Genomic DNA, 15591 nt, shown 5'->3' with positions numbered 1-15591 from the left:
AACGTGAAAATTTTTTAGTTGAATACAAAGTTACTTGGGGAACGCAACTATTTTGTGAGTGAACGCAGTGTTTCTTGGGGGAACGCAAAGGTTTTTTCTATGAACCCAAAAGTTTTTGTTGAAACACACAAACATTTTGCGAGTGAACCCAAAGTTTCTTGAAGGAACACAAATATTTTTAAGCAAATGCTGGAAAAAATGAGTTTATTGGATGGACATAAATGTATTTTCAAAGTTTTCCAAGTGAACACAAAGTTCCTCAGGGGAATGTAAATGTGTTTTGTGAGCAAACACAAAGATTCTTGGGAAACGCAAACATTTTTTGAGTGAATGCAAAGTTTTTGGGGGAATGTAAATCATGTTTTGAGGTGATTCAAGTTTCTCAGTGAATGCAAAGATTTGCAAGCAAACACAAAATGTTTAGTGGAACGCAAAGATATTCAAGCAAATGCAAAGTTTCTCAGTGGAACGCAAAGATATTGCAAGCAAACACTAAGTTTCTCAGTAGAACACAAAAATTTGCAAGCAAATGCAAAGTTTTTAGTGGAGAGCGAAGATTTTGCAAGCAAACGCTAAGTTTATTGCAAGCAAATGCAAAGTTTCTCAGTGGAATGCAAAAATTTTGCAAGCAAACACAAAGCTTTTCAGTGGAACGTGAAGATATTGTAAGCAAACGCAACGTTTCTGAGTGGAGTGCGAAAGATGAGTTCTTCTCGGGAGAACGAACAAGCTAATGTGTTTTTGCACGGGTTTTGTAGGGGAATGCAAAAAGTTTTGCAAGCATTTCCGTAGGGTGCACAAAAGTTTTCTGAGAGAATGCAAACGTTTTGAAATATATTTTGCTGATTTTTTTCCATCACCATATCACTCTAGGTTCTGTTTTACTTTATTTTTATTATCATTTTTTGAGAAGTGTAAAAACTACAGTAAATAAAAACAGATTTAAATACAAGAGAGGAAAATGACACAAGTATGATACAGTTTAAAATGCAATAAATATCGTCTAATGTATAGTATGTAAAATATATGTGTAGTATATATTTTTAAAACATATAGTAGAATAAAATAAAGTAAAAAATAGAGTACAGCAAATAAAAGCACTCTGAGTAAGCTATAGTGTTATTGTGTAATTACATTGTCATTCTTATGCATACTGAGCTCTCGTTCTGTTTACTAAAGTTGCAGACAGCGCATCGAGGCGTCGTTGTTTACCTCAAATCAAACTGACGTGTTAAGCACATCTCAGGCCGAGAGGTGTGTGTGTGGAAACGTATGACTCGTCTCAAGGCCTCTCCAGTGGAGCTTCCTCACCATTTGTAAAGCGCAGAATGGACTCCGTCAGTCCACATTGTGCCAGGCAGAATGGGTTTAGTGGAGCCTGGCAAAGAGAGGGGTTTTTTTTTTTTGCTCTGTGGGCTTTGGATCCGGTGCTGTCCATTCCACTGCCAGCGCTGCTCGCTGTCTCCCAGCTCGTTGCTATGGCAACCGGACCAGGCCAGCATCTGAAAACAATTTGGTTCTTAATGAGAATTTACTTTGCGCAAATGGTGGGAAAATTGGGGGTGGGAGAGGGCGAGGAGAAGAGGGGAAAGAAAGGAAGGAAGGAATGAGGCGCCTGGATCTTGCATCCTTGGCTTGTCTTGAACTTTTAGGCATGCTGGAGAAATATCCAGAGTTTTTTCTTGTTGCTTATTGATTTTAAATCTTTCTGAATTTATTTGATTTTTGCTATATAAGCCCATATAAACATGACCAAAAAATTAAGATAATTTTTAAAAAAAAATCCCAGTCCCGAGTGGTAAACATCATTCTCGTCCACTCATTTCTGAGTGCAACATTATGTAATGCATGTCTTGATCTCCTGTGTGTGTATGAGGGGCATTCAGCTCTCCGATGGATGGGGAACCACGCCAGCTTCTACTGGGATCCCCCCTTTGTACCCGTCTCCCTTTTCCCTGGTTTTGTTTGGGCCCAGTCAGCCAGTAGCAAATTGTCCCAGCAGAAAAGGGCCAATCTGGTTGGACTGTGGCAAGGGAGAGGGTCCCTACAGAAAAAAATTAACTGTTTGTCTCTGCCATGGTTTGGTCGGACCACCTCAGCATCAGCTCAGAGGACCTGGCGCTGCTAGAGGACCAAAGGAGAGGTTGAAGGGGTGGGAATTTGGGGTTTCTTTGGACCAATAAGACTCCTGAATTAGTCTTGGTGGGAACTAATTGGGTAAATGTCACAAAAACATGTCTGGGTCACATTTTACCCCCAAATCGAAAGAATTTAGAAATTATGTTGTTATATATTTTATATTTGGAAATGTTTTAGTCAGTTGTTGACATACAGTAAGAGTACAGAGCTTAAAAATGAATGTAAATCATGTCCAGGTCACATTTTACCCCAAAATGAAAAGAAATAGAAAAATGATATTAAATGTTTTATATTATGAAAACAGCCCGTGCTTAACTGTTGCATTTCTCTGGCATTTTTAGCCGTTTTTGTTATGACTTGCATCCATGTGTATAAAAGATTTATTTAAATAATATATAATTTTTATCATTTTGCATATATTCAAAATTAGTAAAATTATATATTATTAAAAGTGTTGAGAGAATTGTCAACATATCGTAAGTGTTTTGGAAGAATATTGAATATATTGAGACCCCTGACCTTCGAGTGTAGACTTTAGAGTCTAACTAAGCACAGTTCAAAACATTGTTGAGATCTATTTTTAAACTAAAGGAGACAGATATTTACATTTTCAGTTTAATCAGTCGTGTCTGGGAGAAATAATTGAGATCATCGCTTCTTTTAGCTTCAGCTCGAAGTAATTCAGGTCATGACTTTGAATTCATGTTTTGTTTAATTCTTACTCACTGTTTTATTTCAAGATTTAAATGCCAACACTGTCTTATCTTGAGACTTAAAATACCAAGTGAAGTTTTCTTAGCGATATAAATTATTGGCATACATGGCATCATAGTTTATGCTCTGTCGCTTTGCTTATAACAGAAATGTCCAGTTTATGATTTTCAAACCAATACAAAACCCCCAGGCCTTTCTACATCCATACAAACAAACTCACAAACAATAAATATCTGATAATGCCTAGATCTGGTCAAGTAAACCAATAACAGGAAAAATGCCCCGTTTCCTATTCCTGTGCTCCATGCGTGAATATTCCCCCAGCGGCCACCGTCTTCTCCCACGATTCTCGGTGGGAAGTCTCTGGCTCCTTGCGTATGTCGTCGCTGTGAGGCAGACGTCTCAAGGGAATACTAAAGAATGTCTTTTTTTGGTGTCCGTTGTGTTTTCACTCCCCACCTTTTGTCGGTAATCCTCCCTCTAGGTTATACATAGCTGACAGCACAAAGCTCTGAATAGCAACTAATAACCAGTGGGACCAGAAAGCAAAAATGTCTGCTGATCCAGAATACTAACGGTCTACATGCTGCTGTGGATGTGAGTCATGTGACCAAGTAACACAATTCATGCTACCTTCAAATCTTCCTGAGATGTTTCAGTTTATGAGTCTGGAAGTCATAATGTGCATTCAGTTGATGTGGTTGGGAAAACATGGCCACGTTGGGTAATTTTGGCTAGCTTTTAATGCTAAATTACGTATTAAAAAATACACATTAGATGAATTATGAATGTTTTAGCCATATTTTTTAGCATTATTGTGCTGCTATGGAGAATGCTAGCAAATGGTGTCACTTCATAAACGTGACTAAATGTGGCAAGCTTTATCATTAACAACAGGGTAAACGTGACTAAATGTGGCAAGCTTTATCATTAACAACAAACTATCATGTCATTCACAGTTAAAACAAATTTTGAGCAACAACAGGGCATTTGATTTGATTTGAATTGATTTGATTCTACCATGATTCTTTAAATTTACAGGCCTCCAACTTGGAAAGCTCTAAAGCATGGCTAAATGATGCAAGCTTTATCACTATTTTTCATCCGCATCTGTACATTAAAAAGACATACAAACTAAATTGTAAAAAGGTAAAATTGTACCTTAAACTTGGAAAACTCCCATTTAAAAAGCTAAATGACGCAAACATTGTTGCAATTTTTTGTCAACATCAGTACATGAAAAAGATTGCACTATCGTCATTCACAATTAAAACAAATTTTGAGTAGAACTGATTAGATTCTACCATGATTCTTTAAATTACAGGCCTTCAACTTGGAAAACTTTGTCGCGCAAACCATTTGCTTTAAAAAAACAGCTAAATGGCAGAATTTTTTTTGCTATTTTGCATCATTGTCAGTAGACGAACAAAAAAAAAAACTTGCACACTAAATCATTACATCAACATTCACAATTACAGCAAATTATGACCAAAACTATGTTATTATTCTGACACGTCCCCAATTTGGGAGGTCAGGATTAACAAAATCTTGAGTTTCCTACTGGCTCGTAACCTCATAAATGATCATTTCAGTGTGACTAGAAGGCAGGATCACTCTAGGATTTCAGAAATGCAAGCATGTTCAAATATATTAACATTTTGGGAACTTTTGGCAATTTGAGTAGTTTGAGTTCGATTTTGATAACATTCAGTGTGTGAACAGACAAGTCCTGCTTTAATCGTACCTTGGGGAATCCCAGTAATTTGAGACATACCAAAACAGTTTGATGCATCAGGAATTAGATGCCTGAAGAGTAACGAGCATGCGTTTTTTAGGATATTCACCATGTGTAAACAATGTAAGGTCATGAACACGGTGCAATTATACTACAGGTTTTTTTTGTGTGTGTTGGCCTGGAAAAGTCTGAAGTGACCAGGAAGAGCCTGTGGAATGTCGTCCACTTCCATTCAAGGGATGCACTATCCAGAATGAGTCATTTCCTCAGAAGCTGACCTTTGTCCCGTTTAGCATGCCCTACAAATGCCATAGACATTGACACATCCTTCCACTGAAAACCCCAGAGTAAAAGTTAGATTTGAAAGTTTCGAATGTATGGACTCAAACAACAAAGAGACGCCGTCAATGCCATGCCAAGTGCATACTGTCAGGTCCAGGATGCTGCCTCAGCAACTGTTGGAAAGTCCCATTATAGTTTTCGAACGCTACTTGAAATATTGAGGCGTATTGGGAAACTCCTGAGGAAATAGTGCTCACCTGATTTTGGCGACAGATCGATATTTGCTACCTCAAAAAACGGGACTTGGTGGCACCACATGGCAAAGCAACTGAGGGAATGTGTGTGTGTGTGTGTGTTGTCCTGCACCGAGAGCTCCTCTTAGCATTCTGTGTAGTCTTCATTTCCCATGCAAAGCCCTAGTGTTCAGTCCATGCCTCCTGAATGAGCTCCTTTTGTGCTGTAATTGGAGATCGTTCTGTGCGGCTAACAAAGAATTGCTGGGCCTCTCTCGTCTCTCTCCTCTGCCCCACTCTCTATTTTCCTGCCATCTTTCTTTTATCCTGTCCTCCTCATTACGCCCCGGTCTCTTATCTCTTGTGTAACGTATTGCGTAAAGATAGTTCATAGCGTCTGTTTTCTATCTTTGAAGGAGGCCATGTGTTAGCGAGTGGCTTTCGTCGAAATCTTCACATTTATTGGATTGGTGTTCCGTTTTTGTGGTGCGCCATTGCCCCGTTTGCCTCAGTCAACAGGCTTCTGCTATTTCAGTTGGATGAAGCACAATTCCACAATCCCAGCTGACCAAACATGGGGAAAAGCAGAAGGATCCGGTTCGAGTTATGTTTAAATCCGTATCCGAACCCAGCTTAATGTTTGTTTTGCAGACCTTGCGTGGATGTGAATCAGAGGCCCAGATGTTGAGGTTTTCTCTATTGAAAATACATCATCTTTTTGGTTTCTGATTGGAACACTGAGTATGGAAAATCCACAAAGTACACTCTGAAGTACCTTAAGATTAAGAATAAATAAATACACTCTTGACAGTCATTATAACCATAATAAACAAAGAGTTTACTGGATCTGTAGTTGTTGACCCTCAAGACCCATGACTTATGAAGCTCATGCTACTATTGTTATTTTTCATTTTTAAGTACAGATTTTCTAGAAGTCGCTGCTACTGTCAGACGTTATCATCAAACAACATGTACTTTGTGTTTACTCCATACTATAGATATATACATATGCCTCATTAGTGGTCCCTACATATAAGCGGTCCACATTGTTTTTTAATGGTCAAAACCGGTCCTGGTATACTCCATACCATGCTATATTTGAATATCCATATCTGCAATAGACTTCAGCAGATGATTTTGCTAAACTAACCCAATATAACATGATGAACTTGTTAACTAAGACAGCATTAAAAATGAATATATTTTAAAAACCTGTAATATTGCGTTAATAAATATAAAATAACAAACCAACACATTTTCACCAGTGAAAGATTTTCCCATTTCTTTGGGAATTTAAATCTCAGCTCTTTTTACAACCAGAATCTACACTATGTTCTGGTATCTTGGAAATGTCATCGGTTTTTACTGTGAGTGACGACATGTTGACTGTTCCAAGATGTCAGATGGGATCGATGCCTCTGGAGTGGTCAAGTGTGGCATCTACATGTACATATTTATGATGTACCCTAGCAAACATGTAAAAACCTTAGTATACTTTGGGCCTTAAAGGGAACTGACAATCTGCCATTAATTACTCATTATTTTTCCAAACCCGTAAGACCCTCGTTCATCTTTAGAACACATATTAGGATATTTTTGATGAAATCCGAGAGCTTTCTGACCCCGCATAGACATCAACACAACTACCACGTTCAAGACCCAGAAGAGGTAGTAAGGACATCGATAAAATAGTCCATGTGACATCAGTGGATCAACCATAATGTTATGAAGCTACAAGAATACTTTTTGTGTGCAAAGAAAACAAAAATAACAACTTTATTCAACAATTTCTTTATTGTTCTAACAGCCACGAGACTCCAAACATTGCTATGACTTGGGTTTGGGAGTTTAAGTATGTATGTGGCTATTGTCTCACTAGCTAGTTTCGATATGATCTCCTCCATCATGATTCCTAAATCATTAACCCATACCGGACAACAGTCTCTCAATCCCTCTTCACAGTGACTCATTACAGTGAGTCATTCCAGAATCGTACAGAGAAAAAAGCCACAGATGATGAGTGTTACACAGCACTGGTCATTATACACGGCATGTACTTTTCCTTCAAATGGACCACCTGTGGTCCCGCTTGAGTTCAGTCATGTTTTTGATCACCCTCCATAAACTGTATCCATGTGGATGTAGATAGTATCACAGCGTCATTTTGGAACGTCTCAGCTGGTTGTAGCAGATAAGAGCGGCTGCTACTGTCAGACGTTATCTTCAGACCATGCCAGGAATGTCACTTCCGCTTATGCGACGCATCGTTTAAACTTAGCTGTTCACCAGAAGTTGACAATCGTAGGCTGTTGTGTTTAAAAGATTTTTGTTAAATTTCACAGTGTTTTATTCTTGTTTACGCTCATTCTATGAGTTGCGTGTGTTTGCTTGTTTGTGTTGTGCGGTCAGAGAATGAGAAGTCTTAATGACCGAATTTCCTGAATTCGAGAGGATCTGTTTAAAGGAAATTAAAGTACACTGTAAATAAACATTGCACTGTGTCTCACTGACATTGTTAGCTTGCTAAACCAAAGCAAGGTTTCCTGTTACTTTGAGCTTCAGTGTGCCTGCAGACATCAACTAGACAACTAGATCTGTATCTTTCTTTCCAAAGATGTGAGTAGTGTTTGCACGTGTGACACTCTTTGCTACAATGCTAGAGTGTTTTGATTGGTTGCTAGGTGGTTGCTGAGAAATTCTAGGGGTTGCAGTGTAGTTGCTTAGGTTTGCTCCATTATTATGTTCTCAGTGGTTGTTCTGGATGGCTGCTTACCTGCAATAAATGGCCACCTCAAAATATCTAAGATGTTCTAATTTCTTCAGTTTGACTTGGGTCCTGCATTCAATATAAGGTTTATTTTCCCCGCCTGGTTTGTATTTGTTTCATAATAGTGATACATACCTTATCATAGACAACTAATAAAAGAAAGAAAGGATGTCTGAAATGTGTTGCTATGCTATATCAGTCAAACTTACTTTAAACAACATCCTCTTCTTTGAGGTCTGGACAGGAAAGTCAAACGCCAACTGAACTCACTCTCTCTATATATAGTGGTGTTTAGGGCTAGGCGATATGACCAAAATCTCCTATTAATATGTGAGTAGTTTGATTTCACGATAATAACAATACATATACAATACAAAAATTAAAATAAAAAACAAACTCAAGCTCGTTGAAGACAAGTAAAGAGTCAGTGATCAAATAAGAATAAGAAACTAATTATTACAAGCAATTAGACAAAAAAACTACAAGTAGAACAAATAAATAAGCAATGCTACATACACTGTAGAAAGTAATCAAATGTATAAAAACACTGCATTTCCTTCACTGTGAAAATTTAATATATTTCTTCTTATTAAAGTTATAAAAGTGATTTAGTCAAGAGCAGTGAGAGATTTTCTCTTTTTTAACTTTTGTTGTTTGTTTACCGTTAATGAAAGACAGCAGGAATATTAGACTGCTGTCACTTTAAGAGCTGCCCCGACACATGTTTTCTTTCTCAGGTAAAGATGCATGCAAATGGTAATTTTTTGTGACCACGTAGCACAGCAATGTCATGTGAGCCTGTAACCAAGATAGAGACGATAGTCCAAAATCTCTGTCTGCTGACAAAATTTTATCAGTTAATCTTGTCTACGGGTATATTAGCGCACACCCCTGGTGGTGTTTGTGTGAAATGCATTAATGTTCTAATGTCAGATTGGCTTACTTATATGTGTAAAAGCACAGTGTGACCTTTGACCTCTGTGTCTGGAAACGGCTGCAGTGTTACTGTTACAGCAGCACATTGTGGTCTGGGATCCTGACCGCTAACCCTGCCTTTCCCAAACATAAACACACACATCACTGATGTGCTGATGTCTGCAGCTGACAGCGGATAAGAGGCAATGGAAATGACGCACACAAACAATTACATACAGGACCTTCTATATCATTTCAATTTTTATATGATATCCTCACATTATGATTAAAGTTCATATGTCATGCTGTAGCCTATTATGTACTTAAAGTTCACCCAGAAATCATTATTTATTATATCTCATGTCGTTCCAAACCATAGACACGCACGAAACCTGCATGTCTCTGGATTAGACTCCTCTGTGTTTGTTATGAACACTTTCGGCCACATCTCGACTAAACATCTCAAACTGATGACTGATACCAGAGAAAGGGTTTATTATTCCATGAAATCCTATTTCAATTCTAAAATGTTTTATTAGTTTATGATTGATGCCATTTTTAAAGAGGCTACTGGCTGAGAAACCATGAAATTGATCTTCAGTGTCATGAAGAACTGTTTATTGGATTGTGTGTTTATTGTTTGTATTGTTTTAATCTCTCACTGAATGACTTAAATAGCAATGGATGCACATGGATTTAACCACAACAATGGATTATTCTGTTTGTTGAATCAACAAGGCCTGGACACCTTGCAGAAGAGTGTATTAAACTACATTTATGGTATCTTTTGTTTATGGACAGCTAATCAAATTCAAGTGAGCCCTAGGGTTAAGCTTACTTTTACTCAAAATGAGTTTTACTTTACAGATGTTATGTTTTAACTTAAAGGAAACCAGCAGTTGGTTAAAAGTCAGTGCAAAAGGGCTAGGAGAAGTGATACAATCACGTCTGCTACAGGAAGCAGTATTGCACTGAGCTATGCCTTGATCTTTGTTATCTGATCCAAAAATCGTCTGCCCTCATAGTACCAAAATTATTTCAGTCTTCTCAACTAACAACCTTTTATTATTTTATTTTATTTTATTTTATTTTATTTTATTTTATTTTATTTTATTTTATTTTATTTTATTTTATTTTAACAATTTTGAAACTCCACTAACTTCTCAGCTAACAACCTTTTATTATTTTATTTTATTTTATTTTATTTTATTTTATTTTATTTTATTTTATTTTATTTTATTTTATTTTATTTTATTTTATTAATTTTTATGATACTCTAATTTCTTATCTGATAACATTTTTTTATTATTTTATTTTATTTTATTTTATTTTTATCAATTTTGAAAATTAAAAGATATTTGAATTTTTAGATGGTCCTAGTTTTTTTCGTTAATTCGTCAAAAAAATCATCTTGAAGTAAATAATGATCTATTTATTTGATTATCAGTAAATTTCCATCATTATATCGGTGTTATTCATATCATTGAGATACTATTAGTAATAGTTAGTAAAGTTAGTAAAAAAAATTTATTGTTTCGATTTTCGTTTCAGTTTTAGTTAACTGTAATAAGCCTGCACTGCCATATGTGACTCTGACTATTGTTCTCTTCTCTATACCATTATAAGAAACAAAAAAAGCAGCTTTTGTTTTTCCACCCTTAACATCTAGTCATTAGCGCTTTCCGTTGTTGTAAGAGCGAATTGAATTTAAATGACCAATGAGACGCTTTAATTATGGCATGTTTACATATCTGCTTCACTGACCACGCCCCTCTCTTTCTTTACTGTTTGTTTGTCTGAAAGATTTCCACCGTTGATATGGTTGATTATACAGGCACATTCACTCGAAATCCAGAGGAACACAAGAACACACACGCAAAGTATAATTCTATTCGCTTTCTATCTGAAGTCACTTGTGCCGCTTCCAAGCTTCCATAGTCCTGGTTTGTATAGTGAAATTGTCATGACTTCCCTTTTCTTCTCACTTCAGAATCAGAGGAGGCATAAACGGGAATTCCGTCTTGGATATAGAGGTTCTGATCCTGGGTTTTCCATTAAATTCTTCTAAAGAATTCCCTTGTACCTGATACACTGTTGCTTCCCTCTGTTTTCACCTCTTTCTTTGATTAACAGTGTGGATTTCAGCTGCGTGGTTGTTTTCCATTCTGGTGTTTGCACAGACCCTTTTTAAAGTTGCATGCAGGAAAAAGAGACAAATAAATGATAAAAATCTCTTCCGCAAACATTAATGACCAGACTTACATCCCTTGATTGTTTCCCTTTTCACTATTTCATAGTTTGGGGGGGAAACACCTTTTTATCGGCCCTCTCTGATTATAAGGCTGGTCTGTAGAACTTTATTTATAAAAATCACTGTTGTCTTCATATTTTATACACACACACACACACACACACACACACACATATTTGTATGATATTATTCACAATATTTGCATAACTGCCACTGCTTACTGTGTCCTGGACAGGTCTCCAAAACATTAAGAGAGAAGTCTGATTTATTGCTTGCTTGATTGATTTAAATTTATTACTTTATTTATTTATTTTAGATTTTTTTTATACATATTTTACATAAAGATTTATTAATAGTTAAATAGCAAAATTGTTGATTTATTTATTTAACAAGTTATATAACAATACAATATTTATTTATTTAATAAAGGTAAAATAATATTTATATACAGTATAATGGTTTGTTTGTTTGTTTATTTAATATATAAATGTTATATGCCAATACAATATTTATTTATTTATTAAGGTGTAATAATAGCTATGTGCCAATACAATAGTTATTTATATTACATTATATAGTTTATATATATATATATATATATATATATATATATATATATATATATATATATATATATATATATATATTCATATTTTATATATAAAGGTTTAATGATAGCTGTGTATCAATGCAATTGTTTTATATATTCATTTATATTTATTTGGTCTATATTTTGTATGTAAAGTTTTAATAATATATTATATATATATATATTAATAATTATATTCCAGCTATTGGTTGTTATGAGTCAGAATGCACCTGTGAATCATCTGTTCTTTTGTAGGTTTGCTTCAGTGAGGACAAAAAAGAACCTCTGATGAAGAGGAAGATTCACTTCACCCTAATGCAGCCTTCACCATCATTACTCACAGCCCCTCTCTTTCTATCTTACTTTTTCGACTCTCTCCTTTATGTCCTCTTCAGAAAAAAAAGGAAAAGGGCAGAAAAAAAGAAAGAAAAGTTGCCTCTCTGCTGTTTTTCCACAAATGCCTCTCAGGGAGGCCTCCAGGAAATTACCATTTAGAGGCATAAGCCGTTTTTACTCTGTCAAGAACCGTGCAGCTGATGGGAACTATCTATAGATGACTTCAGAGCCACGATACATGTCGCATCTCCAGTGTCCTTCAGCGCTCGTGGCCACAAGGAACATATTGTCATATGCATCCCACAAACCATGACTTAGATTCTCAGGAAAGACATAAACATTCTTGCATCATGATTACTTGAAATGCAATGCACTGCGGTTTCTCGCTCGAACTGCGCGGGCAGCTCATTAGTAAATTACAGGCTCCGGATCTGAGTGAGCGGGGTGGGAGTCTCCTCCCTATGGGTGTGCTTTTGCTCGCTCCAATTCAGCGAAATCCCATTTCCATTCCCTTAGCACGCTTGGTTGGATACCTTAATACGCCGCCCACCCTCAGTTTCCCTCCAAAGGAGCCTCACTCTGAGTGTCCCATCACTAACAGCCCTCTGATAACCAAACACACACACACACACACAGGGATACAATATTAGGGATCCTGAATTTCATTCCATGCCTTCCCACATCTTCCCTTTTTTGTCTTTCCTTCATTCTGTTTTCTTTCTTGAGCTTTATTAATAGCCCTTAACTCTCCTTGAAGTCACTTCCAGACCAAGTAGATTCTGTTTAACTTGAAACTGTTGAGAAATCTGCGTGGGAAAATGCTATTGAAATGACTGAATTTTGCTATTTTGCTCAGGAAAATTCACTGAACAATGTTAAATGTGACCAGAGCTTTAATTTGCACAATACAAATTTGATGCATCTTAATTTAAGTCAAAAATTTAAAGTTCAGTATGTGGTTAAGTCTGAAAGCTAAGTATTTGTTCAACTTTTATTGCAAATTATTCCACCAATTATAGGCTAGTAATTTTTCCAAATATATATTTGAAGCTTAAAAAGACAAATCTAAAGTTAAGTGTACTTCTCAATTGGTGTCATCCACTTCCAGCTATGTTTAGCTCTACAAAAAAGCTTGTTTCACGGCTTGATATTGCAAATTGTTTTCCCATATTTTTTTAATGTATTACCTTAATTATGAACACACTGTGGTTTGTAGAGCACACAGTTTTCCAGTTTACTGCACGTTGTGATTCTTCTCGTTATTTCCCCACAGCGGCTAATGAACAAGAAATCTCGCACATTCACATAAAACGTCTTACTTCCGCGTTGAAAAATAAGGTGGATAGAACAGTCACAAAAGTAGTTTTCAAAGCAAATATAGTACTAGACAACATGCAGTTTCGTACACAGGTTAAGTCTTTAAAAAACTGATGGAATGATTCTGTATCCACTCAAAGGTGAACAAACAGAATCATATTTCAAAGCATTGACTCTTCTTTTGCCACAAGCAGTCGTAATCGGATCAATTCATTGTCATTGCGCATCACTAACGATGGCAGACGTATACGATTCAATAATGATGTTGGGACTGATGTAGATGCCGTACATCTGGGCTGGCGGTATGCCTGCATCCAGCTGGAGTGTGGCTGATTAGATTTAGACATCCTTGATTATGCAGTGATTTAATTTAAATTCATAATCAACTGAAATAACATTGTGATGGGCTGGTCCCCCGAGATTAGCACTAATTAAACAAGAGGGACGGAAATAAACAAATCGCCCTGCTGAAAAAAAACAATACACACCATCACAAAATTTGTGAAAGTGAAGTGTGGCGACCCATTCTTGGAATTTGAGCTCTGCATTTAACCCATTCAAGTGCACACACACACACAGTAGTGAACGCACACACAGACCCAGAGCAGTGGGCAGCCAATGCTGCAGCACTCAGGGAGCAGTTGGGAGCTCGGTGCTTTGCTCAAGGGTATCACCTCAGTCGTGGTATTGAAGGTGGAAGAGAGTGCTGGTTATTCAATCCCCCAACCAACAATTCCTGCCGGACCTGAGATTTGAGCCCACAACCTTCGGGTTACAAATTCAACTCTCCATCCATTAGGCTACAGTTGGTGGTTATTGGTTACAATGGGACTTGTATTGGTTTTAATGGAAACTGTAATAGACCCTGTGGGCTTCTACATGTAATTGGTCGCTTTTTATTAGTGGCTTGTTAAAAACACTAAATCCTAATGCAGTATGTCCCAAAACACTACAGAATTTTCTGTGATTGTTTTTTTTCTTCAGCAGGGCGGTTTGTGACTAGCTCTAGAAACAAAACAAATGCAAATGTGCATTTTTGTTTGTCATTGATTTTTTCATCCATGTGCAACATCAGGTTAGTATGAAAATCACAGCTAAACTAAAGTTTACTGGGGAATGAGTCAGTTGCGTTTCTTTGTTCGCAAACATCCTATATTCTCTGCAGGATCCTCCCGTGTGCCTTGTACAAAACAACAACTTGTTCTCTTTCTATGTCAGACCTCCTCTGTGTGATGTAAATCCAACATTGATGGCTGTTTAGATGATTTATCTTCCTTTCATACACAGCATATGTGTTTTGTGAAGGCTGACATTTTTGCTTCAAGTTGAAGCGTTGATGATTGGATACACAAGCGCTATGTGACAAGCACGTTCTTTCATATTATAATCAGCTTTCCACTCAAACAAATGTCAAAAATATGTAAATGATCTCTGTATTATCTGTTTAAAGTGCTGTATCATGGCCATTGGCGTCTAATTGATGAAACACATATTTATCAAAACAAACCCTGGTGAATTATTAATGAACTTGACGGTTTGTTTTTTTCTTTTCTACCAACGTCTTCTAACGGCTAGAAATTGTAGTTAAATGAGCTTTTCTCCTGTATAAATGGATTGAAAGTCTTTAATATTGTATATAGGCTGTATTTGATTAATTCTACAGCTGAGTATTAGATGTTAGGCTCTGGTTTCATAAGCATATCATTAATGCGGATATCAGGATAAAAATGGACGTTGGGATGAAAAATTGTGTTGCTTTTATTAAGACTGTTTGATGGGACACCAGGTGGCAGATGGATATTCCATAATTGAGCCTTTTCAGTGAAATATATGCACTTGATGAACACGTTTTAGTGATCACATGATATATTTCCAAACAAAATGGAAAACATTTTCAGTGAAGCTTAAATTTAAATTTCTGAGTTTGCAAAGGTCATGGGTTCAATTCCCATACTTGACATTTACATACTTCATGTAGCTGCAGCTATAATTACCATCATAAACATATAGTGAAAATGTTCATGGTCAGTTTATGGGAAGGTTGCATATGGCATTTTTAGAAGCATGTAGTTACTCTAGTGTAAAGTTTACTTTTGGATATTCCTGGGATGTGAACCCTCGTCCACCTGGTATATGGCACTAGCCACATGATTATATGATGGGACAGGGCCAGGCTTTTGTGTTGGGGTTGTGGTGCTGGATACTACCAAAGGAACTGAGTGTAGGAAACCGGATTGGAAAAATAAGAGCCGGTCCTTCAACAAGACGGTCATTACAGCTGTGAGTAATGGTTTAGTCATCTACTTGCATCCT

This window comes from Cyprinus carpio, chromosome B22, assembly GCF_018340385.1.
Source record: "Cyprinus carpio isolate SPL01 chromosome B22, ASM1834038v1, whole genome shotgun sequence".
Taxonomy (NCBI): Eukaryota; Metazoa; Chordata; class Actinopteri; order Cypriniformes; family Cyprinidae; genus Cyprinus; species Cyprinus carpio.
The sequence above is the reverse complement of the archived record's forward strand: the minus strand, read 5'-3'. Positions refer to the sequence as shown.